Source organism: Esox lucius, chromosome 8, assembly GCF_011004845.1.
Source record: "Esox lucius isolate fEsoLuc1 chromosome 8, fEsoLuc1.pri, whole genome shotgun sequence".
Classification (NCBI taxonomy): domain Eukaryota; kingdom Metazoa; phylum Chordata; class Actinopteri; order Esociformes; family Esocidae; genus Esox; species Esox lucius.
This window is the reverse complement of record NC_047576.1, coordinates 24,552,915-24,578,109: the sequence shown is the minus strand read 5'-3', so window position 1 is coordinate 24,578,109 and position 25,195 is coordinate 24,552,915. Positions and strand designations below refer to the sequence as shown.

Below are 25,195 nucleotides of genomic sequence, written 5' to 3'. Positions count from 1 at the left end.
TGACAAAAGATGCACCCGGAGTCCCGTCTACGACTACTAAGACAGGAGAGCGATTGTTTTCCGGGCGGGGTGGACCTGCAGTTTACTCTGGAAAGACAGAGACCGGGGGGGGGGGGGGGGGGTGTCCTAAAGCAAAGGAAATGATGCAGCCAAGAGCTGGCACTCTGGGAGGGTTGGGACTCTTTTTCTCCCCGTCTGAGAGGAGCAGCAGAAGGGATCAGAAGGGATGACGCGACAGCAGACAGGAGAACGGGGAAGACAGGAGCAGCCACGTAAACTCAGACTACCTGAGTGGCTGACAGGGGAACACGGATGATACAGACCTCCTACAGTATCCCTTCAACACGCCCAGGCAGCCAGCCAGGGCACAGACCCTTACCACTCTGACCACAGATTACATATCCTTACAGTCAGTGATGTCGTAACCTGTCTGGCCCTGCCGTTCCAAATGACACCATGTTCTCCCTACATCGATGCAATACCACTGAGCAGAGGCCATTCGGGATGAAGACATTCTTTAATTATAGAAGAAAGGACCCTCAAGATGGGTTTGAATTGAAATCAACAGACAGCAATTAGCAGCTGGACATCTTAGAAGATCCCCTACTATAATCACAACCTAGGAAATCATTCACTGCCGCGCCACTCTGGAAAGACCTCGCAGTAACAATTAGAGGTTCTCATCATTAGCAGCTATAACCAACTGCAATGGTAATTGTAGCAGAAGAATTGGTCTTATTGCACATATTATGTTTTGTATGTACCAGGTTTAGGTAAATCCTCATACAAGAATGTGGTGCTGATAGCAACAATATGTAATGGTGGCCTTTAGAGCAACAATATGAGATCAACCCTTGGTTCACTACACCTGCCTGGACATACTAAAGGGCAGCCACTTAGTGAAAGGATTAACTGAGAGAGTGCAAGAGAGAAAGAGTAGGAGATAAAGAGAGAGATAGAGAGACAGAAAGAGTGAGAGACAGACCGAGAGTGAGAGTAGGAAGCATGCAGGGAATCTTGTACGGAGCTTAATAGTGGTGCTCTCTCTCTATCTCTGCTACAACATGTTAATGAGCGCAATACTACTAGCTCATCCCCTCCCCATGAGCCATTTAACTGTATCTGTGTGGCTTTGGCCTAAATCCCCCAACACCCATGTCCTGTGAAGAACTCCACTTTATTAAGTATAGAGAGAACTATTCTCCGCTCTGCTCCGAAGTCCAGAGCGATAAGAGCAGTGTAGATTGGGTAAAGCCATTAAAATACATGGTGGACGATGAGACCCAGAACAGTCTGAAGCTCTGAGAAGTACACTGTGATGAAGATAATGTTGGCCAGCATTGACTGAGGCCCTAAGAAGTGCTTTGTGATGAAGATATTGTGGGCACGCATGGTTTGAGGCTCTGAGCTAGTCGCTGGATCAGGACATACAGTATCTAGCCTATTGCTGCTTGCAGTGTTAAGCTGTTGTGTTCGCCATAGCTTAAATTCACCATTCACTTCCTCAAAATGTAATTGTGAAATAATGAGGAGAGGGAACATAATTCTGAGGTAACAAGGTTTTTATGCGTAGCCTGTGACAGCAGTTTTATGGGACCCGGGTTATGAGATACATGTTGCTCTAGCAAACTGAGCCTATTCCCTGAAGACCGGCCCAGCCCATCTCTCCTTCCATTCATTAACACACTGTCTCTCTCTTAGCTCTCCCTCTGGCCCTATATCACGGTTGCTCAGACAGGATTTATATACTCCCAGACTATCAGTTACGTGGAGTTTATAGAACAATGTTCTTTAGACACTTGGTAGACTTCTACCTCCAGTCTCCCATCACAATATCCCTGTTTGCTCTTTTTCTCTATTTCTAACTTCTATTAGTTTCTTCTTGTTGCCGGACCGCATAGATGAGCGAATGTCTCTTACTGAGTGACTGAGTGATTGAGTGAGCGAGTGACTGACTGACTGACCCATAGTAAATAGCTTAGTGGTTAGAGACGTGCACGGCCAAACAAGACATCCTGTGTTCAAATCTCTTCAGTCAGAACAAGTTATGCATTAGGATTTGTTCCAATTAGTCAAAAACTGTCTGCAACCTTCAGTAACTATGTTATAGTAAGCCAAAAATAAAACAGTTTATGGCAATATAGTGACTATTTCTGGTGTATTTTCGAAGTATGCATCCGTGCATGTTTCATGGGCTAATACAGTATAGTGTAGATCACAACCTATTGGGCTGTAAAAGAGTAGGGGTTTCCACGATTCATATCTTTTCACTTGATGAAAAGTCAATTATCGTAACCTATATTGATAGTTATTGTATCAATGTCATTCATGAATAAAATTTTAAAAAAACATTGTGTTGCCATAAAATTAAATAGCTTTGGCAGAGTAAAGATCATCTTCAGTCTCAGTAGCAATAGCAAAATTATTATGACTATTCTAAGTAGCAAGTTAGTAGATAGTAGTAAGCCTATTACTGGCTAATAAGCTATTAAAACGGCCAGTGGCCATTCATAGAAGTTATTTTTGGTGGAGGTGAACTTAATAAGAAATCTTAGTCAGTTTAATACAATGCTTAATGGTGTCAAGCGAAATATTCAAACTTGCCGTATTGTTAATGCGTGACAAAATGATCTTGTGCCAAGATGCTGTACTGACCCTGGTAGAAGTATAGCTCTGTGGTGTAGTGGTTAAAGACACAACCTCTCACGTGGGAGACCTGGTTTTGAATCCAGTGAGGGCAACAACATTTATTATTTAATTGCGGGACGGCTGAACTAAGCTTGACCGGTTCTATTTCTGGTTCTGAAGTCTGAAACTAGAACATTAAAAAAATCGGACTCTGAAACACTATTGGTTAAAGCACCATATTAGACTGCAGATGTAAAAGCTTGCTGAAGGTTTACAGTCATTTGGGTTGCAAATACCGCAAGTGTTGTTGGGTGAAAAGGACCCCCAAATGGCACCCTTGTCTATGCATAATGTAGCTTTTGACCCGAGGGAATAGGCATTATGGTAACATTTGGTTCAAGAATAGATCAAGTCGTCAGCCAATCAGCGGACTGTTGGACTACCAAAACAGGAGGTGGCTTTCAGAATGCACTGATGCATAAACAGAGCACTGTAAACAGCTGTAATCATTCATTAACAATCACATCAATCATTCAAATTCCAAATTTCTGACCTCTTAATCAATAGTGAATAATGAGCCCTATCTGCCTAATGTATTCTCAGCATTCATGCATTGCTCTCTGGTTCTAGAAAGAAGACAAATTTAGATAATCTGTCCTGTTTAAACAAAGAATCAAGCAAAAAAACTAAAAAAATACATTTAATCTCAGGACATTGAGCGAGTCCCAAATGACCCCTTCATATAACCTACACAGGCCATCGGGTTCTGGTAATGCATTACATAGGATATTGTGTGCCATTTGGGATGCACACTTAATCAACCACGCAGCACCACAGAGTGCACAAGCAGAGCCTGGGACCAAATCAAGGAAAATCAATCTTGTGTTAGGGCCAACAAAATCAGTGTGTTCCATTATATTTCTGTTATCCATTAAATACAAACAGAGTTGTAGCTTGATCATTTCGGCCTGATAGCCAAAGGGACGCAATTATAATGAGCGAAGGCTGAGCAGGGCTAACATCTCAGTGGCAGGCCACTCCAAAGAGAGAACTGTGTTTTAATCAGCGGTGTGCCGCTGTGCAGGGAGCCTGGGATGGAGACACTGAGCCCAGCAGTGTCTAGAAAGACCTCGTCTCCAACAGGCCAGAGTGAGACATTAAAGGCTTCTGTTCCCAGGCTGATTTACATAGGACAGCAGTCTGTCAGCATGAGACGGGTGAGTCAGGAAACAGGACGTACAGACTGTGGAGCTGCGGGGCGTGTGGCCGTGACATAACCCTACTGGGAGCGGTGTGGTCCTGGTGTGTCCTACAACACGTCCCACAAACACACAGTACCATGGTATCTGTTGTGATGTAGTTTCACACTGAATGTCAATCTCTAATACTACACTGCCCCATATGGTAACCCCCCACAAATACATTTCAAAGGTTTTCCCCACATACATAACATGCAGCGTTTTCAATTGATTAGTAAGCGTGTCACTTCTATCTTAATAACTATCTTAATATGTTCCCTATGACACGTCGACAATCCTTGTATTTGGAACTGGCAAGGTGGCCACCAACACAAAGCCAAATCTAAATCCAGACAGTCAACTGTGCAGCTGTTCCCTCCACTGTCTAAGCAACAAGGCCTTTGAGTTGACATGTCCGTCCAGGACAGCTGGGAGCTTGACTGGGTTAATAAACACGGTTAAATACAAACGCTGCTAATTCCCCCCGTCTCCAGGCCGGTGGACGGACGTGTCCGGAACATATTTGGGAGACGTGAGGGGTCACAGCCCACACACACATGGACAAACACACGGTCTGGAGGAGGCATTCTCCCACCGCCGGGCTCCAGGAGACATCATTGTTCCCATTCAGAGCTCCGGGAGACAGGGGTCACCTCATGGGGACGGGTCCCATTCAGAGCTACGGGAGACAGGGGTCACCTCATGGGGACAGGTCCCATTCAGAGCTATGGGAGACAGGGGTCACCTCATGGGGACGGGTCCCATTCAGAGCTACGGGAGACAGGGGTCACCTCATGGGGACGGGTCCCATTCAGAGCTATGGGAGACAGGGGTCACCTCATGGGGACGGGTCCCATTCAGAGCTACGGGAGACAGGGGTCACCTCATGAGGATGGGTCCCATTCAGAGTTTCGGGAGACAGGGGTCACCTCATGGGGACGGGTTCCATTCAGAGCTATGGGAGACAGGGGTCACCTCATGGGGACGGGTCCCATTCAGAGCTATGGGAGACAGGGGTCACTTCATGGGGACAGGTCCCATTCAGTTTCGGGAGACAGGAGTCACCTCACGGGGATGGGTCCTATTCTGAGCGGCTCAGCCCTGACACACTGTCTCTCAGCGTGTCCAGTGCAGCGAATAACACGGCTTAATGTTGCCTGATTCTCAAATAATGATGGAACTCGATTAAAAGAAGGAGGTCTTCTATAGCAGATGATACATGTAGTGTGTGTGCTACATGAATGTATCATACGTGGTTGACGAGCACATACGTGAGGAAGCTTTCCCACTCTGCATAAAGTACTATGTTACCGTCACAATGTGCTAACTGCCAAGGCTTAGTGAAATGAACGGCTGTCTTCTCTTAGGACTCCAGTCATGACAGACATCTCTCTCTGCTTCCACAGGGCGTGTCTGGACAGGAATTCTCAGCCTGTCTCCACTCTATCCAAAATGACACCCTATTGCTTATGTGATGTTTTGCAGACAACAGAATAGAACCTACAGACTGTCAGTTAAAGGAATGAACAGGTAGAGCCAGACTAGGACCAGCATTCAGCATTTTATGCTCCAAATGACACCCTACTCTCTAAATAGTGCACTGCTTTTGACCAGTGACATACGGGCCCCAGTCAAAGGGAGTACACTATATAGGGGGTAGGATGCCTTTTGGAATGCGGGACGGATGTCGACCTGTAGGTTGGGCCTTTTGACGACTTCAAAGCCACTTTAAGTTTTCTCCGTTGCAGAGCAGCTCGTAGGGTAAAGGCAGAAGAGAACATTTGATTGGGAGGTTACCAGGTTCACGGACACTGAATTCAGCAACCTCCTCATTGATAAAAATGTCAAGATGTGGTAGAGGGAAAATATTGCTATAGGCAAATCAGTCCTACTTCAGTTGTTCAAACACAAAAATGTTAAACAAAAAATAGATGAGGGTTATCAGCTTTGAAACCAAATGACCCCAGTTAATGCAAAACCCTTGATAGCCTAACTTGCTCACTACATAACAGTAACAGATAACTATATGGTTTAGAATGGGGAACAACACTGGTTCATAAAAACAGTCCATAAAAATGTAATAAATAGACGATTCTTGTTTGACAAGCATGAGCCAGATCAGCCCTAATTGTTGTGGTCGACCACCAGACAGGGAAGTTCACATTTTATATAAGCCCAGAGAAATACTGTAGATGAGCTTTTCATCTGAAGTTGGCTCAGTAGATGAAGTTAAACCATCCGGCATGACATCATATACTAGGCTGAAAGCCAGAGAATCAACAGGTGATACAATAAGCAGGTTTTTTGTAATTATGTTTTTTATTACATTATTGGTTCCCTCTTTGGTCACCTGATTGGTTAGTGGTTGTCCCTACCATATAGTTTAATAGTATAATCTTAACATCTAACAAGAATCCTTAATCATTACCTTAAACATAACTATTTTTTTTATTCTACTGTAACATAGTTTTTTACCTTACTATTTAAATATCAACTTCCATGGGATTATTCCTATGGGCTTCAATTGGATGACTCCTATGGACATCAATGAGATGACTCCACTGAACTTTCATTGGATGACTCCTATGGACATCAATGAGATGACTCCACTGAACTTTCATTGGATGACTCCTATGGACTTCAATGGGATGACTCCACTGAACTTTCATTGGATGACTCCTATGGACTTCAATGGGATGACTCCACTGAACCTTCATTGGATGACTCCTATGGACTTCAATGGGATGACTCCACTGAACCTTCATTGGATGACTCCTATGGACTTCAATGGGATGACTCCACTGACCCTTCATTGAATGACTCCTATGGATTTCAATGGGATGACTCCACTGAACCTTCATTGGATGACTCCTATGGACTTCAATGGGATGACTCCACTGACCCTTCATTGAATGACTCCTATGGATTTCAATGGGATGACTCTAATAGATTATGTGATATGACTCTAATGGAATCAATGAGAAGACTTCGATATACTACAATAAGAGGACTCCAATGGACTAAAACAGGTTGACTCCAATGGACTTTAATTTGGTGACTTAAATGGACTTCAATAGGATTATCCTAATTGACCTCAATGGGATGACTTTAATTGGGAAATACGAAGCTGCACCGTCATTGAATCACCCACATAAATTCTGCCTTTGGGACAGATGTGCCTCCGGAACCAGAGAAAAAGGCAAACCAATATTCAATCCCATCTATTTTGAACTCTTCTTCTAACGGTTGGGGTTGTTGAGAGAGGACTTTGATTCCCCAGTTCAAAGAGTGGAGAAATAAACAGAAAGATTGCCTTCAGGAAACTAAATTACTAGCGTTGATTTGATTCACATCCTAGTGAACTAAAAAGTAAACCCCAGGCAATGACCTGTGTGTATGTGTGTGTGTGTTTTTGTTTGTGGGAGGGGGCAATATATAGAATTAAACTGATTCATTTGAATTTATGTTTCAGGGCCAAGTTCATGATGCCTGTAAGTCTAACGCCAGAATCCTGTTGGTTATTTTTATAAGCCTTCATTGTGCCATTTTCTCCTGTTTGCACCTTCCTGTACACACAGATATGCCAAGCCCCGTCCTCTGACACTCGCACCAACTGTACCCAACAAATATGCAAATATCTGAAAATTATTGCAAAATCTCAAAGTGTTGGTCCCATGCGTCATGAGCTGAAATAAAAGACAGCAGAAATAGTCCGTATGCATAAGGAATATGCTTACGCAGAGGGGCACAGTGGCAAGCTAGCAGCGTTTTAGCTTGTCTACACATGAGACTGTTACCATAGTTACTCAATTGGTAATCAGTCTAAATCAGGTGGACCAAGAAAACATGTAATAGTTTTTTACAAGCAAGAATGTTTCATAAACATGTTTTTTGATGTACTTGTCTGTCCTGTTTTGTCTTTTGGCTGATATGAAGTAATATTCAGGAAGTGATCTTTTCTAACTTGTAATATATGTATGTGATTCACAATATGAATACATACTACTGAACTACAAAGCTATCAGAAGTATTTTTATTTAGTGAACGTGAACGTTAGGACGAGTCCCCACAATGATAATAGAACTGGATAAATTGGTCCCAAAAGGATTTTCTGCAGGCCTCTCTATGAAACAAGAATTTAAGAACTTCCCTACCGACGGAACATATTGTTGGAAATGTTTTTTTAGGTTTAGGCATTACCGGTTACGGATATTTGTTATGGCTTGGTTACATTCAGACAATGTGTGTGAGACAATGTGTGTGAGACAATGTGTGTGGGTATGTGTGGGTGTGTGTGCGTGTCTGTGTGACTGTATGCTCTTTTTTAAGTCACAAGTGTGAGGGTGATCAAAAAACAAGACTGGAAAACAAATATAGTCTCAACAATAATCAATGAATACCTGCTACAACACAATGACAAAGCAAATCATTCAGATCCGGAACCAAAGACTACACAAAGAAGGGATTAGCTCCATTAGTGGAGGAATCTGCAATGCAATTAACCTGCCGTGAGCACAGAAAATCCGGCTCTCAGATTCATGCTGAATGGCGCCGGGCTGGGGGCGGGGCTGAACCAAAGGCAGATGGGGTTGCTTAGGGGTGGCGTTCCAAATGGAACACTATTGTCTATATAGAGCACTACTTTTGACCATTGCCCAATGCCTCCTCCCAGTCGCTGTTGAGCGCGACAGAGATTTGTTGGAATGTAGTGCAGTATAGAGAACAAGTTATCATTTAGGAGTCCCAGGGGAGCTAAGGAGACAGACTAGCATAGAGGAGGGGGCTACTGCCCAGAAAAACCAGTATAGACAGAATGCACAGGCCAGTCAGCGCAGTAGGAAGGTGAGAGATAAAGCCCCCTTGCAGCCCTTATTATAGTCTCCATCTGAAATAGTAGTATTGGGGGAGAAAGGTCTGAAATAGTAGTATTGGGGGAGAAAGGTCTGAAATAGTAGTATTGGGGAGAAAGGTCTTGAAGTAGTAGTATTGGGGGAGAAAGGTCTGAAGTAGTAGTACTGGGAAGGTCTGCCTGGAATATAAAGTGTGTATTTTGTTCAGCCTATTTACTATTTTAACCAGGAGCCAGCTGTGATTTAGCTTTTTTTGTTCTTATCTCCTTCTCTATTGACCCTCTTCTCAGACAGAAAGACAGTCGTTAATAAGAGAGGTGTCTGTCCATGATACGCCCCGGTGCTGTGGCAACATACAGGCCACCTTGTGTTACACTACATTCTATTTAAATGAACCTGTTGCCGCGTTTGTGACATTTTTATTGTGTTAATCGTTGAAAAATTCTATTATCCTTCTAATGAAATTACACTTTCCCTAAAGAAACTCCCTTTGGCGACCGAGGTCTAAAGACTATGTCTCACTCAATGTGTATTTGAGTAGAATGTGTGATGACATAGAAAGTTTGGTACTGAAACCCTTCCACTGAATGTATAAAGACAATTTTTTTTATAAAGACAAAGTATTTCCGTTGCTTGGAAGTAACTAAAAACCTCTCACACAGGCACCTAAAAACAAGAAACCAGGCAAGCCTAGTTCAGCCGGACCGCAATAGAGGGTATTGCCTTCTTGAGATTCTAACCTGGGTTGCCCACATGAAAGGCTTTGTCACCAACCACTACACCACAGAGCTCTACGTTTGAGGGGTGTCAGTATAGCCTCTTGTGTCTATCCTGAACAAATCCTCTTTAGCCACTGGCCGTTTTAACAGCTAATTGGCCATTCGTGAATGATACTGATACAGTTAAACTGACTAATGTTTCTTACTAAGTTTAACTCCACCACAAATAGCATCTATGAACTGTTAGCTTTCGCCACAGGCCGTTTTAACAGCGTATTAGCCAATAATAAGCTTACTAGTATCTACTAACTTCATAGGAATAATCATAAGAATTTAGCAATTTATAGCAAGACTGAAGATGAACGTTTCCCTGCCAGAAACAGTCGCAATATGTAGACAGTTTTAGGCTCACTATAACGTAACTACTGTATGTTGTAGCCAGCAAATGTGTCTATCCTGACCCAAAACGCATGCACGGATGCATACTTCGAAAATCCACCAGAAACAGTCGCAAAATAACCGTAAACTGTCTTATTTCAGGCTTACTATAATGTAGTCCCTGGAGGTTTCAGCCAGCGAAGTTTCGTCTATACGGAATAATTCATAATACGTACTTCGCTTCGCCTGCGAGGAGATACCAACTCAGGACCTATAGTTCGCATGGTCGCTTCTCGAATCACTACGCTATTTAACAAGGTGTACTCAGTAAGTCAGTAAGAGACATTCGCTATTCTTGGCAGGCTCCACTTACGAGGTCCGGCAAAAATAAAATCAACAAATGCTGTTTCTGGTGATAGTAGAATCTCTGAGGAGCCAGCGTGAGATTTTTTTAGTTCCTAAAATCTGTGATATATGTATACAAGGAGCAGGACTAAACTTATATCACTGCTCATTTCACTCCAAAACAGACCTTATCGCGGGGAATGTCAGCCAGGAAAGTGTACCACCTAACAACCGGAAAATAGCGTACAACAATTTAAATTATCACCTGTTTACACAACAACAAATGTATCTCCGATTCAAATTTGGCCCAAGTCTCTTTCCTCTACATAAAACTACTGTAGTGTAAAAACGGTCATCGTCCATATAATTTCATATCCATATCCATATCAGGAGTAAGGCCAAAGCACTTTGTACTTATATGTGTTTTGCTTTACAGAATAACTTTCTTGTTGCTAAAGTGAAGAGAAAATGGTATTTACACATTATGTAAATATTTCTTAAATGAAATTGTTGTCACGCCAATAGTGGAAGTCTCTTAACAACTTGCAGAACTGTACAGAGGGACAGTGGGATCAGCCTGCTGACAACAGGGTATTTGAAAGACACCTATGTCCCAACTGGCACTGTAGAGAAGTACACTACCTAGGGAATAGGGTGACATTTGGGACAGAAGGGTAGGCTTAGCTGCTGAAATGTAGTCATTCCTTTGAGAGGCTCTCAGCTCTCTGGTTAACAAACTAAAACAGACAGCTTGTTCAAGGGAACTGCCTTCTCACCCAAAGACACCCCCTTTCTGAAGGAGTTCATTATCTATGAAACAAGGAAGGTTCACGAGGTCATAAGAACATGCCTAGCTTTTATGATAAAGAATAAATAAAAATAAAATATATTTTTTAAATAATATGTACACACAGAATATATATATATATATATATATATATATATATATATATATATATATATATATTCTGAACTATATTTACACAAAATAATGCTTTTATTTATTGTATTTGAAAATCATATTTTATTTTCTGGAATACGCACAAAATTAAAAAAGCTTATTTAAAAATGACCTCTTGAATCATTACACTACATTAACGTTAAGTTGTACAACATATACAAATGTATCTCTGAAAACTGAGATTTAAATTTTTACAAATGACTACCAAAATCCAGACATTGTTCTCGGGTGCAATATGTTGAGATTATGATGGAAGGCGGCCGACCTCGTGGAGAACAACCAGAGAAGCCTTGCCACTACACGCTCACAAAAACCTGGCGATGCCGTCTCACCTTAGTACAGGTAATGTAGCTTAAGGCAAAGACAGGCTACAGGTCACCCAGGAGAGCCGTTAGCCTTTAGTCAACCTTCTGTGACTGCTTTGTTTGTTTGTGTTTACTTTGAACAGGTGGGGGTACTTAGTTAATGGATGGAAACAATAGAAGTTGGAATTTGCCATTGAAATAACTCCAGAAAATTGTCTCTCTAGATAAAATATAAGAAAACTTAAAAGAAAACTTAAGTTAGAAAACACAAAATTCATCCAAATCAGCCAATCATATATTATGATATTACATTTGCCCATAAACAGCCCATAAACACTTTGCGACGTGACCATGTGTTCTATATGCAATATTTTCTCTTTATAAATTGCTGAAATGCAGTAAAAAGCCAAACTTACCCATATTAAAGTCCAACAGAATAACAACAAAAATCCCCACTTCAAACACTCTTTAAAACCCGGGAGAAAAAAAAGCTGCTGCTCTTCCTCCCCAAAAACAAAAGGCATACAAGTTTCCACTCAAAATCCCTTGGTCCTTGATGTAGAACAAAACCTGAGCCAGTGTGCCTTCCTAGAAAGTGTGAGGGAGAGCACAAAGACAGCGAGAGAGAAGCTGGTGGGGGCGAGCCACAACAGGTGGAGGGAAAGAAGGAAGGTTGCAGCACTTCAGGTTGGCTGCTCTCTAGTCCCCTGATTGTCTTAGTGTCTACTCTTACTATAGCCGCTGGGCCCTTTCCTGGCTGAGCTGTGTGGGAGCCTTGCTGGGGTCTTGGAGCTCAATGTCTCCTGGGACACTCTCGTCTGAATACCCGGTGAGATCTGAACAGGCCAGCCCAGCCGCAGCCAATGCCGTGGTGTGATGTCACAGGTGTTGAGTTTCAAGGCAGGGTTTTGGGGGGAGGGTTTGTCAGGTATCTGAGCCAATGGGAGGGAAAGCAGTTTTATTCCACACAGGTAGAATCACACTCCTCCCCCTTTCTCCCACTCTAGGTGGCGCCGGAGTGGCCAGGGGGTTGGGTAGAGTGGGGGTTTATCTTTGCTAGTGTTGATTATGGAGGACCCATTATTTGTCTGAAAGCACACTGACAGACTCTCCCTAACAGGCTGGACTGCTAAGCCTGATCGAAATGTGAAGCACATTCAAAGGAACACACAATGATTTTCAGATTAAACTCAACCTGTCGAACAAATAGAAATGCATTAAAAAAGTTACCATCGAAATAATAGTTTGTTCAGGTAGAGAAATCCACTGCTTTTTAATAGCAGGTTAAGAAGAGTTACAGAAGATATATATTTCACCTGTCAGTTTGCAATTAACAAAAGATAAATGTATTTTTTAATTGATTCTGTGGATCCCTCATATTGGTTTTTGAGACTGAAAGAACAATAGTCCAACATGTTACAGGTACAATCCAAAATACATGAAAATGACCAACAAGAAAGCAAGAAACAAAATCAGAATGGAAAATATGTTCATAGTTCCACATTTCTATCCAAAGCCTGTTGTTTCAGTAGAGAACGTTAACTTCCTTGTGATGCTGACTGTTTATTACGGAGTGCTGTGACATTTGAGTGGCAAGTCAACTTTTCAAGCCATCCACAACCTGTTTACTTTCCATGTAGGTTTAGGTCAAGCTGCCCTAAAACAGCATGCATTCCTTTCCTCATTGGAAAATCCCTGGAAAAACATTTATTCTGCTCATGAAATAAATAAATATAAATATATATTTGAACATAGTTCTGGTAAAATCAACGCGTACTGTATGGTCGAGTGCATCTCCAACCCAGCTCTCACACATGACAAACTACAACAAAGCACAACTGAAAAAGTCACACTGAAGCGGCTGCTTTGAAAGCAGGATCCAATTCTACTGAATATCACAGAACAGCAAACTTCTCACATTACTCACAAACAGATTTATGATGCCAGCAAAATGAGAACCATGCAATTTCACGGCATCGAAACAAACATGAAACATGAACGTGAGCGTGTGTGTGCGTGCATGCATGCGCATGTGTGTGTGTGTGAAAGAGTGTGTGTGCGTTGGAATGACCACATGGCAGAGAAAGCAAAGGAGGCTGGTGGCATTACTTCCCACCAGTCATTTCACACACACACACACACACACACACACACATGCAGGTCTGCATGATTAGTGGTGTGAAGCGCTGGTTAATGACCATATCGTAATCATGCTTTCATAAACAATGAGACAGGAGGAAATCCAATCATCTGTGAACAAGAACACTACCTTCCAGCTCTACAGTTAGTCTGCAGCTTTCTCACTAAATTACAGAGAATGTGATTACAGATCTGTAACGAAAGCCAGGATACTAGATACTATAAAACTATTGAACAAAATGGAGAATTGCGCACATTATTGCGGATTTAAATGATCGGGCCTGTACACAGACACGTGTTACTGTACCCATGTCACTAAAGGAGAGAATTCTCATCCCAAATAGGAAGTAGCTGAAGGAAGGCCACAGAATTGCAATTTTTCAACTAAACTGAAAAGGAACATACTCACGGACTCACGGACACAGACACACACACAGACAAGGTTCTCAACTGTATGTCTATGAGTACCTATTCACACTTACACTAAGCTACGAAAAAATATCTGGTTTTAGCCTTTCAAATGTAATGAAATGGTGCTAGCTATATAAAGATCCCTTTGCCGATAACCCTGTGTTGAGTGGCTCATGTCAAACCCCTCAGCCTGTAGTGAACACTGTCAGGGTGGTGATCACTGTTAAATCAATACTACAGCACAATGTGACTGAACCACACAAAGAGCTGAGCAAATAATATGCTGGAGAAATAGTAAACACCTGCTTGTTTGGGAGAAAGAGAGAGAAAGAGAGGGATAGAAAGAAAGGGGGGAGAGATAGATAGACCCTTGGGCCAATACTCCCATATAGTTTCAATTGAAAAAAGAGCAGCCGTCTAAAAACAAGCCAACTCAAAACATGCCATCATAATGTCAAGAGGTGAAACCAAAAAAGAGTCCTCATAGTGAGCTGGTTGTTGTGAAACTCATTATAAGAATAACATTCGCTAACAACATTAACACCAAACTTTAACTTCTTCACTTTTACTTCTTGGTGAACATAGATAATGGGATATGAAAGGAGAATACATTATACATATGTTTTTTCAGTTCACGTCCACATTTACAGATTTCCAGTTCCAGTATGTGGGTCTATATAGATGAAGGGAGATGATTGTTTGATGCAGTTTAGTGAAGCTGTTTGTTCACAGTTAAGAGTTTGGTGGTGGCTAGATTTGGTGAGCATTGTCTCTCCATGACTCAAAAATGCACATACCAGTCACTCCATGAGACTAACAGAGCCTATGCTTTGGGGATTTTTTTTTCAGGTGGGCTGGATGTTTTGGTCATGACTGACCTGAGCTGGCCACCCCACCTTTGCGTGCCGGAGGAACATTTTCGGAATGGTGTGAGCAGGGCGTGAGCTGTCAGATATGAGCCAGCAGGCTTCCTTGCCCTGAAGTCATGTTGGATCCCCAAAGAGGAGGGGTCACAGCTCATTATCCTTTCATTGGATGGTACAATGCGTGACAGACGAATTAACTAAGACTTTCTGTTTGGTATGTGTACAAAAACCCTTCACACAAGCCCTATTCTGGTGTAGATAGGAACAATTCCATGGATAGGGAACAAACCAGTATAGGATAGTATACTCCCACATGAGATGAGTTAGAAAGGTACATGTAGTGGCTCTCAAAAGCATCCACCCTCCCATGGACCTTTCTACATGTTATTGTGTTACAACATAGAATCAAAATTACAAAACATGGAATAGAAAAAACTAATCAGAAAATATTTGACAGCACAGGCATTCACCCCCTTTAGTCAAGGTTGGTAATAGTAATGTTTGCAGGAATTACAGCCATGAGTCTGCTTTGCACATCTGGACAATTACATTTTTGCCCATTCTTTGCAAAATGAATCAGCTTGGATGGCGACCTTTGCTGAACAGCAAAACTCCTTCCATCTACAGTATTCTCATTCTCATTGTATTGAAGTCCATGAATGAGCTGGCCACTCCAATACACTTAGATATGAGATGTTTTCTTTTTGTCAGTCTCACATGATGATCAGTTTTGTGAAGCACCTGTGTTGTGCCATATTCTCTCTGTTTCTTAACAATGGACTTCACTGTCCCCTGGAAGATATTCAGTGCCTTGGAAATGCTTGTATATCCTACCTTGATTGGTGCTTTTGAATAACCTTTTTCAGGATTTGCTTTTAATGTTGCTTCTTCTTCATAATGTAGGTTTTGTTATGAATTGTAGAAACCAACTCTGGGACTATACTATATATATTGTATAGCATAAGAAGATCTACTGTATACAAAAGCACATCAAATATAATTGCTTTATTCTTTTGGATATTCTTGAAAACAGGATCATTTGTATCAGAGAAAGGATAAGGACTGATCTTTTTTTACATATTTAGTATTTTTATTATCATTTGTATTGTTTAGATATTTTCTTATTAATTTATTATTTTTAATGATTTTGATGGTCTTCTGATTTCTTAACATTCCTTAAGACATCTTAGCTTAAGACAGCTCAGTCCGGGCAAGGCTTTCAGGATGTGCCATTCAACTGTATTAGAGCAGCATTTTCAAATGACAGTAGAATCAATTATATGACTTGCAAAGGGTGGGACAGTTCTAGAGTAAGCCAAAAATGCATTAGGTCATCAAGAAAACATCAAGAAAACTACAAGACATGTCACTAACTGACATGTAAGCAACAATTATGTTCACAAATTTATCAACATGTGCCTCTTCTCAAACTTTTAACAAGATGTTAGTTTAAAATAATAATAATCTGGTAAGTTCCAAAGCTTGGTTGCTTTTAGCTGTCTATAACAACAGTGTTGCGAGACAGAGAGTGTTGCATTCAGGCTTCATGTGTTAAACTTGATAAATTATGTTTGCAGTAGAAATAGTTGTACATTTCGATTTGGAAATGTGTTGTATTGTCATGATTGCGGCTTACTGGCTTATTGCATTCAGAATATAGAATGGAATGCTTTTTGTATTCATTGTTTAAAAAGTCATTTTTTTTATATCAGTCTGGTAGATTTGTTTAATAAAATGCCTAGCGTACATGGAGTGGAAATGGTAATTGTCACTGACTCTGTCACTTAACTTGTCCATTACTGTTGTGACTGTCAATGCAGGTGTACCATCTATGCCTTGGTGGGTGCGCTGTGGGGGTGTTTTAGTTATCATTGTATTCTACTGTGGTAGGATACTGTGTTAGGAATCAGTGGTGGGATACTGTCGTGGGGTAATGTGGTACGATATTGTGGTAGTATAATATGGTGGGATACTGTGGTAGGATACTGTGGTAGGATACTGTTGTAGGATACTGTGGTGGGATACTGTGGTAGGATACTGTGATGGGACACTGTGGTAGGATACTGTGATAGGATACTATGGTGGGATACTTTGGTAGGATACTGTTGTAGGATACTGTGGTAGCATGCTGTGGTGGGATACTATAGAAGGATACTGTGGTAGGATACTGTGGTGGCATACTGTTGTAGGATACTGTTGTAGGATACTGTGGTAGCATGCTGTGGTAGCATGCTGTGGTGGCATACTGTTGTAGGATACTGTGGTAGGACACTGTGGTGGGATACTATTGTAGGATACTGTTGTAGGATACTGTGGTGGGATAATGTGGTGTTGCTGTCTAAAGCACAGGTCAGACTACTATAGGCAGTCAAGTTATACCCCCCTATAAAGTCCCCTCCAGAGATTGCCAAACATCTTGTCAGAATGCAGCCTAAAACAGAAGCGTACATTACACCAGTCTAGTTTTCCTTAGAGGTAAGAGGCATGGAAAACCAGTTCGTTTTTAGAGGCATGGAAAACCAGTCCGTCTTTAAAGGCAAGGAAAACCAGTCCGTCTGTAGAGGCAAGGAGAAACAGTTGTCCTAGTTGTCCTGTGGGTTGATTTTTCTATAACGGTTTATTACATGTTTTTGTCATCAAATACAAATTGGTGAAGATATCTGCGGCATTCTTTGTTCACATGTTGACAAGATGTTGTGCAATAACTAGAGGGGTTATATACCCACTGATCATTTCTGAATAGTTCCCTAGGGTACAGAAAAAATCCTCATTTCTAAGGGTTTGAAAATTGAACAAACACCACATCTACTTCTGTAATTATTTAATTCAACTGGGTTTGAGATGTGGTATTTGAGACGAAGCATTTCAGCAGCATACCGTGCCGGTGATTAGGCAAACCATTTACAGCGCTCTGCGCTCTGACCAAAGTCTGTGTATTCATCTCCAGCTTCACTGCACTCAAGCTCGGGCCTGTTAGCTTCATTTAAGATGTCATCAAAAAGCATTGATTCCATTATAGACTGGTAGCTTCAAATCCCTAGTGCTGATTGGCTGATAGCCATAGTATATGTAAGCAATGAAGCATGATGGGGTGTGGTGTATGGTCAATATACCACAGCGATGTGCTGTGCCTAAGAAAAGCTATTAGCCGTGGTAGGTTGACCATATACCACACCCCTGTTTGCTTAATTGCTGTTTAATATGTAAAAGAGGAGATTTCCCCTCACAGAAGGCCTAAATCCACTGAAGGCCTAGGTTCGCAGAAGGCCTAGGTCCACAGACAGCTTAGTTCCACAGAAAGCCTAGTTCCACAGAAGGCCTAGGTCCACAGAAGGCCTAGGTCCACAGAAGGCCTAGTTCCACAGAAGGCCTCGGTCCACAGAAGGCCTAGGTCCACAGAAAGCCTATGTCCACAGAAGGCCTAGGTCCACAGTTTGCCACTGCTGTTCACATAGGAATTCATCCTGCTGTTGCCAAGTGAAATCATCAAGGAATTTAAGTGAGCCAGTTCTGATAGCAGTCTTACATTAAACTAAAACATAACAACCATACGTTGCTTTTTATGTTCACAATTTCCTCTTGCCATCACTGCAGTAGATGTTCATTTCTGTATCATCTGACCACAAGACCTTTTTTCAGCAACACTGCAGACTTTTTTAGGTACTTTCCAGTCCATCCTGTTTTTGACTCTAACTAGTGGTTATCAAAGCTGTCGTGCGACTAAAAACTGACCAATAATGTGGTCCATCTAACCCCAAACTATGTGACAACTCAGCCCATAACGTGGCCTATCGAAACCCATACTGTGTCATGCCCAACCCCATATTGTGTCATACCAACCCCATACTGTCTCATCCCCAATCCCATCCTGTCATACATAACCCAATACTATGTCATACCCAATCACAGAGTGTCATACCCAACCCCATACTATGTCATACCCAATCCCATACTGTCATACCTAACCCCATACTGTGTCATACCAGCCCCATAATGTGTCATACCAGCCCCATACTATGTCATACCCAATCCCATACTGTCATACCTAACCCCATACTGTGTCATACCAGCCCCATAATGTGTCATACCAACCCCATACTGTCTCATCCCCAATCCCATCCTGTCATACATAACCCAATACTATGTCATACCCAATCACAGTGTCATACCCAACCCCATACTATGTCATACCCAATCCCATACTGTCATCCCTAACCCCATACTATGTCAAAGCCAATCCCACACTGTGTCATACCTGACCACATACCAGGTCATACCCAACCCCATACTGTGTCATACCCAACCCCATACCAGGTCACACCCAATCCCATGCTGTGTCATACCCAACCCCATACCAGGTCACACCCAACCCCATGCTGTGTCATACCCAACCCCATACTGTGTCATACCCAACCCCATACTGTGTCATACCTAACCCCATACTGTGCCATACCCACCGCCATCATTTCATACCTAACCGCATAGTGAGTCATACCCAACCCCATACTGTGTCAAACCTAACCCCATACCGTGTCATGGACATTGGGTTCTCTCTACAGAAGATGTACTGGTTCTGAGAAAAACACTCATTACTAAGGTGTGAGGACTAACCCAGGTCTCAGCTACTTCAAATCTTCTATTGTTTATTTCACTTGTGTAAAGTAACAGTTGCTTTGGCAACGTAGACATGTTTCCCCACATAAAACCCCTTTGAGTTGAATGGAAAGACTTTACAACCACACGTATCCTCCACCCACTCATCTAACTGGGCTGACTAGGCTGCTTATTCTCCCAGGTCCCCACTGTGCATGGAGCAGAATGCCGACAACAAATCATTTCTCATTGGTTATCCCAGTAGGTATTGACAAACTGGAGATGCATTTAAATAGCTGAATTAAAAGAGGAAATTAGTCAGTGTAAAGGCACTTTGGGTACAGCCATAGTATCCGCTCTCCTCATTCTCCTTCAGCTCTGCTCAGCACACTGACTGACTTCAAGGGGCTGAGCTGGTACAGACAAGCACACACACGCCCCAAAGTCTATATGTTAGACACAGACCCACACGTACACCCACAGACACCCCCACACGTACAACCACAAACACCCCCACACGTACAACCACAAACACCCCCACACGTACAACCACAAACACCCTCACACGTACAACCACAAACACCCCCACACGTACAACCACAAACACCCCCACACGTACAACCACAAACACCCTCACACGTACACCCACAAACACCCCCACACGTACAACCACAAACACCCTCACACGTACACCCACAAACACCCCCACACGTACAACCACAAACACCCTCACACGTACACCCACAAACACCCCCACACGTACAACCACAAACACCCTCACACGTACAACCACAAACACCCTCACACGTACAACCACAAACACCCTCACACGTACAACCACAAACACCCTCACACGTACAACCACAAACACCCCCACACGTACAACCACAAACACCCTCACACGTACAACCACAAACACCCTCACACGTACACCCACAAACACCCTCACACGTACAACCACAAACACCCTCACATGTACACCAACAAACACCCTCACACGTACACGCACAAACACCCCCACACGTACACCCACAAACACCCTCACACGTACAACCACAAACACCCCCACACGTACAACCACAAACACCCTCACACGTACAACCACAAACACCCCCACACGTACACCCACAAACACCCCCACATGTACATACACACACACACACACTCCGTGGTGCCTTACTGTCAGAGTGTGTGAAGTAGATGACATTCAGCTAGTGTAACAACAAGGGCACCTTTGGGTTGTCTCTATGTCTGTTGTCCCTGCCATGTTAAATGATACTGAGGTGTTTTCTAACACTCCCCCTCCCTCTAATAAAATACTTGGCCCAGTCAGGGAATGAATATAGGCAATTCATCACCATGATTTTCTACAGCTTCTCTGGCTCGCCTCCCTTACTAGCTGCATCAGAGGCTAGCAGACACACACACACGCTAAATTGTCTAATGTAAGTATGTACTAATTTTCCTAGCACAGGAATAGCAAATTGACCACAATCATTGGAACCCGTTGGACATTCGGCAGGCTATTACTCATGAAATAGTTTTAAGGCTTCACCTCAATGTTAGGGTGGAATGATGGTTAAGATAAGACATAGGTCTAAGTGTTGGGGGTTGGGGTTAGGGGTTAAGTAAAATAAAATGTTTGTGGTACAACATTTTCAGTCCAAACTAACATAGACACTGGAGAGTGGGTGTTTCTGTGTGTGTGTGTGTGTGTGTGTATGTGTGTCAGTATCCTGACTGTTCACCAGCCCATCTGTCCGCTTTGTCATGCAGTGTTGTTGTTCATCAGATCTCCTCTCCCTATTAGCAGAAATTTGTTATGAACATACTATAAACACACACAATCACACAAACACATCAACACACACCTTTTCCATTATTCATTGTGAGCACCTCCCTGTTGTCTGAGACTGGCTCCGCTGCTCTGTAATCCCTTCTTATTTCTCAAGTCAGCAGGAATAAGTGAGAACACAGAGCAAACCAAAACACTTTAAACGCTACGACTAACTCTCCTTCTAAGGACAATTAAAGAACGTCTGAGCTGCCCAGCAAGAAAATAGATGACGAGAGAGAAGAAAGGAAAAGAGCGGGATGAGAAGAGAGATGAGACTGATCCCTTTCCTCTAACGTGAAAGGCAAACAAAAGGAAAGCATGGAGGCTAGTGGCACGGTGAGGTCATGGCGGAAGGCTGTCTGTGTACGAATACATAAACATAATCAACGCATGGAGTGAGGGAGGGGCTTTGGCTAGTGTTGCTGTATGAGGTCAGACAGGAAACATCCAGACCTGGGAGATTTACACCCTGGCTGTGTCACGCTGTAGTGTGATGCCCAGTGATGCTGCTGTGAGGCAGGGATGGGCCATTATCTTCCAGCGAATGCATTAACATTTCCCTGCTCTAATTACCGGATCCACTCTCCTCCAATACACAGGGGAATCATTAGAGGCCTGCCTCGTGGCTTCCTGTTGGCTGGCTCTCTGTCACAGATGAGGTGCACAATGGTTGCACAGAACTGCACATTTCTCACACTGACCTTGCTCAGACCAGACTGGGCTAGGACAGGGCATCCAGCTCAACCCAGCCCAGTTATAACTCCAACCCTAACCCCATCCTAACCCAGTGCAAGGTAGCCTTGAAGAAGGGCATCGGATCAATGTCTCAAAATAACGTTAAAGCTCGCAAAGAATATGTACATACTATTCAGATGTTTCCTGAAAACCAGCCTTTCAGCATTAACATCCATAACTTTCATAGATGCACCTGCCCAGAGGGCAGAATTGGAAACCTCTATCTACAAATGCTGTACATCTGATGAGGTTCTGGTTGAGCAGGAAGTAGAGAAACAAGTGAATAAAAAAATAAAAATGCTCAAAATCAAAGAGCCTCCCAGACCAGGAGGGAGGGAGACTATTAAAAGGTCCTACCTGTTAATAACCACATTAAATAAATAATGAAAGGCAGGGTTGTCTCTCATAACGCCTCTCTCTCTCTCTCTCTCTCTCTCAGTGTCAACAGTCTCTCCAGAGGCATCGGCAGCAATCAGAGCAACACTCTGGCGACGTCCTGAACGCCGCCCTATTTCACAGCACACTACTGCCGACCGAACAGCTGAGAGTCCTGATCCGAAACTGGCGCACTAGGCGGGACGATGCGCCGCTGGGCCCGCGGACAGTTCAACCCGCATGTCGACGATGCGGATAATCATCAGGCAGCCATGACTCACACCCACAACATAACACCCACATGGAAATCAGATCCCGGGGGGCGCATTACCTGCCAGCTACCTGCATGTTCTGAATGGCAGCGCAGCGGGTGGCCTTAAAGGACGTCATTAGGCCCGAGAGAGCTGAGAGCCCCGCTCCTCGTCTCCCGACCGGAGCTGCTTCACCCGGCGGTGACATTGCGGCCCGGGCACGTCACTCTCCCCTATGAGATGCACTGAAGGCTTGACTGGGAGGGGTGGTCTCCGGGGAGGATTTAGGGTACATTGTCAAGCGGGTCTGGAAAGTGTTAGCAGCACAGCCCATGGCATCATAGCCGGGAGGGAGGACAGGGGATACATGCCAAAAGGGAAGGGAAAGGGGGGAGGTTTTGGATGCAGTGCAAGAGCACTGTTGGCTCCGCTGTTATCTCCCTTAGAACTAGAGCTCCTGTGTTCTCTTTCTTAGAACTAGAACTCCTGTGGTCTCTCTCTTAGAACTACAGCTCCTGTGTTCTGTTAGAACTCGAGCTAATGTTTTCTCTCTTAAAACAAGACCTCCTGGGTTGTCTTTATTAGAACAAGAGCTCCTGTGTTTTCTCTCTTAGAACAAGAGTTCCTGTGCTTTCTCTCATAGAACCACTGCTTTTGTCCTGTGTTCTCTCAATCCTTGCAGTAGGAAGCATTACAAGCATTACAAGCATTACAGGAAGCATTACATGCCTAATATATCTGTTTGATTCCTTTTGATTCCTTTCCTAGGGTCAGTTCTCCTTCTCCACTATGAATCTTTGTAGATCTAAGGAATGCATTTTCTAAAATTTCCCTGTCTCCTGCCCTGTTTTAAACTAAGGAGGACATGAGGTCTTGGCCCACACCTCCAGAGTACCAGGCATGGAAGACTTGTTGATGTCCCTGTCCAAAGTCCCCCTGGTTGTGTTGCAGATCAAGATGATACCTGACAATTTCACCTGCCACTCTGCTGACCCTCCCTCGGGTTGTCCCTGTCCTGACCTGGACTAGGTTTTATAGACTCTGGACTCCTCTCCAGAGTCTATTAATAGCCTGGTTCCTCTCTAGATTTCTTCTTAAATTTCAGCCTTCTTAGGGTGTTTTTCCTAGCCACTGAAATTCCACTCTGTTGTTTGCTCCTTGGGGTTTAAGCCTGGGTGTTTTGCAGAAGCACTTTGTGACGGCTGCTTATGTAAAAAGGGCTTCATATATACATTCGATTGGTTGATTTAGGAAGTCAACTATAACCTAATGGTAGAGGCTGATGACATTAAACGTGGAAGGAAAAATGTAAGGGGGTCACTGAGTGTCTGACATCCAGCGCTCCTGATCGTTCAGAAGGTCACAGGTACGCTTCAGAGGGTGAGAAATGAATAATCAGGTTTCTGTGTGGCCATGGTAGACAAGACAGGAACTTGAGTGTGTGGTGTTGTGGAGAAAGGCAGGTTCAAGAAAGGCTCTATTTCAGACCAGGGGCATCAGGTTTGTCTACTTGATTATCCAGTACAACAGAGAACCAGAAGCATTCCTGAAAAGGTAATTGTGATAACGGTGACAAGCCCCCGCACTACTGAATCTTTATGCAAGACATGTAAGGTGCTTTAACAGGGTTCTGACAGGGGCTTGCCTATTAATATGACCTCCTGAACAAATAACACCAACGCTGTTCACCATGCCTACAGAAACCTTTCCACAAATGCATTTACTAATCTTATTGGTAAGGTAGATAAACTCCCCCTAGTTCCTGCTACATTCCCAGCTTAATCCAATCTAAAGAACAGAGTATTGTTGTGGGTAGTTGAGTTCTTGGCACTTCCCGTCTGCATCTGCCAATTTAAACCTGATGATATTAAACACTTCCAGTCACTTCACTTATATTCGCACAATGCCAGTCCATTAGGAAAACAGTTTTCCACTCCAGGGAGTGTCACAGCCTGTTCTTCAAAGGTTCTTTTTACAATTAGTCAAGTATCGGCTGTAGAATCAAAGCTTAAAGCAGGAGCACCAGAAGTGTTTCTGTCGAGAAAGCTTTCTTACTTTCATGGCTCAGTATGGATGGAGAAAACAACAGGCAGAATTTAGAGCATCCCCAGGATGAAAAGACCACATCTCAAGAACAAATCCATTGAATACTGTATGACTCCAAGTATTTCCACCTATACAGCATAAGAATAGCCCAGTGACGCAGCCCGGTCCTGGCACAGCTGTGAGATCCGATCCCAAGGCTGTCATTGGTCGGATGTCTCTAACAAGGTTCCTGTGTTAGAGCAGACAGGTATGAGGATAAACCCCCTGGCCTGTCAAATGACTGTCTTCAACTTGAGCTCAGCATTCCAAATGGAACCCTGGTTTTGATAACAGTGCGCTTGTTTGGACCTGGAGTCTACAAGGATCTGGTCAAAAGTAGTGTACTTCTTAGCTGGGATTCCATTTGGGACGCAGTCATGGTCAATAAACCCTGGCAGGAGCATCTGATGAAAGATGTATTCGTGCTCAGCGTATTGATCTCCAGCATGAGTTCACAATTGATCTTATTACTGTAATGT

The 25,195-nt window shown here is 43.1% G+C and overlaps 1 protein-coding gene across 24 annotated transcripts in view; it reads right to left on the bottom strand.

The window, feature by feature from the left end:
* ptprfa (protein tyrosine phosphatase receptor type Fa) overlaps positions 1-25,195 on the bottom strand; it is a 244,802-nt gene that overhangs the window by 177,151 nt on the left and 42,456 nt on the right. The window contains exon 1 of one of the 24 annotated variants that reach the window (XM_010872303.3): positions 11,841-12,273. The exons of the other annotated variants lie outside the window; for them this stretch is intronic. The gene's annotated coding sequence lies outside the window, so the exon portion shown is untranslated. Of the gene's footprint in view, positions 1-11,840; positions 12,274-25,195 lie in introns of those variants that run through there. 24 annotated transcript variants of the gene reach the window in all.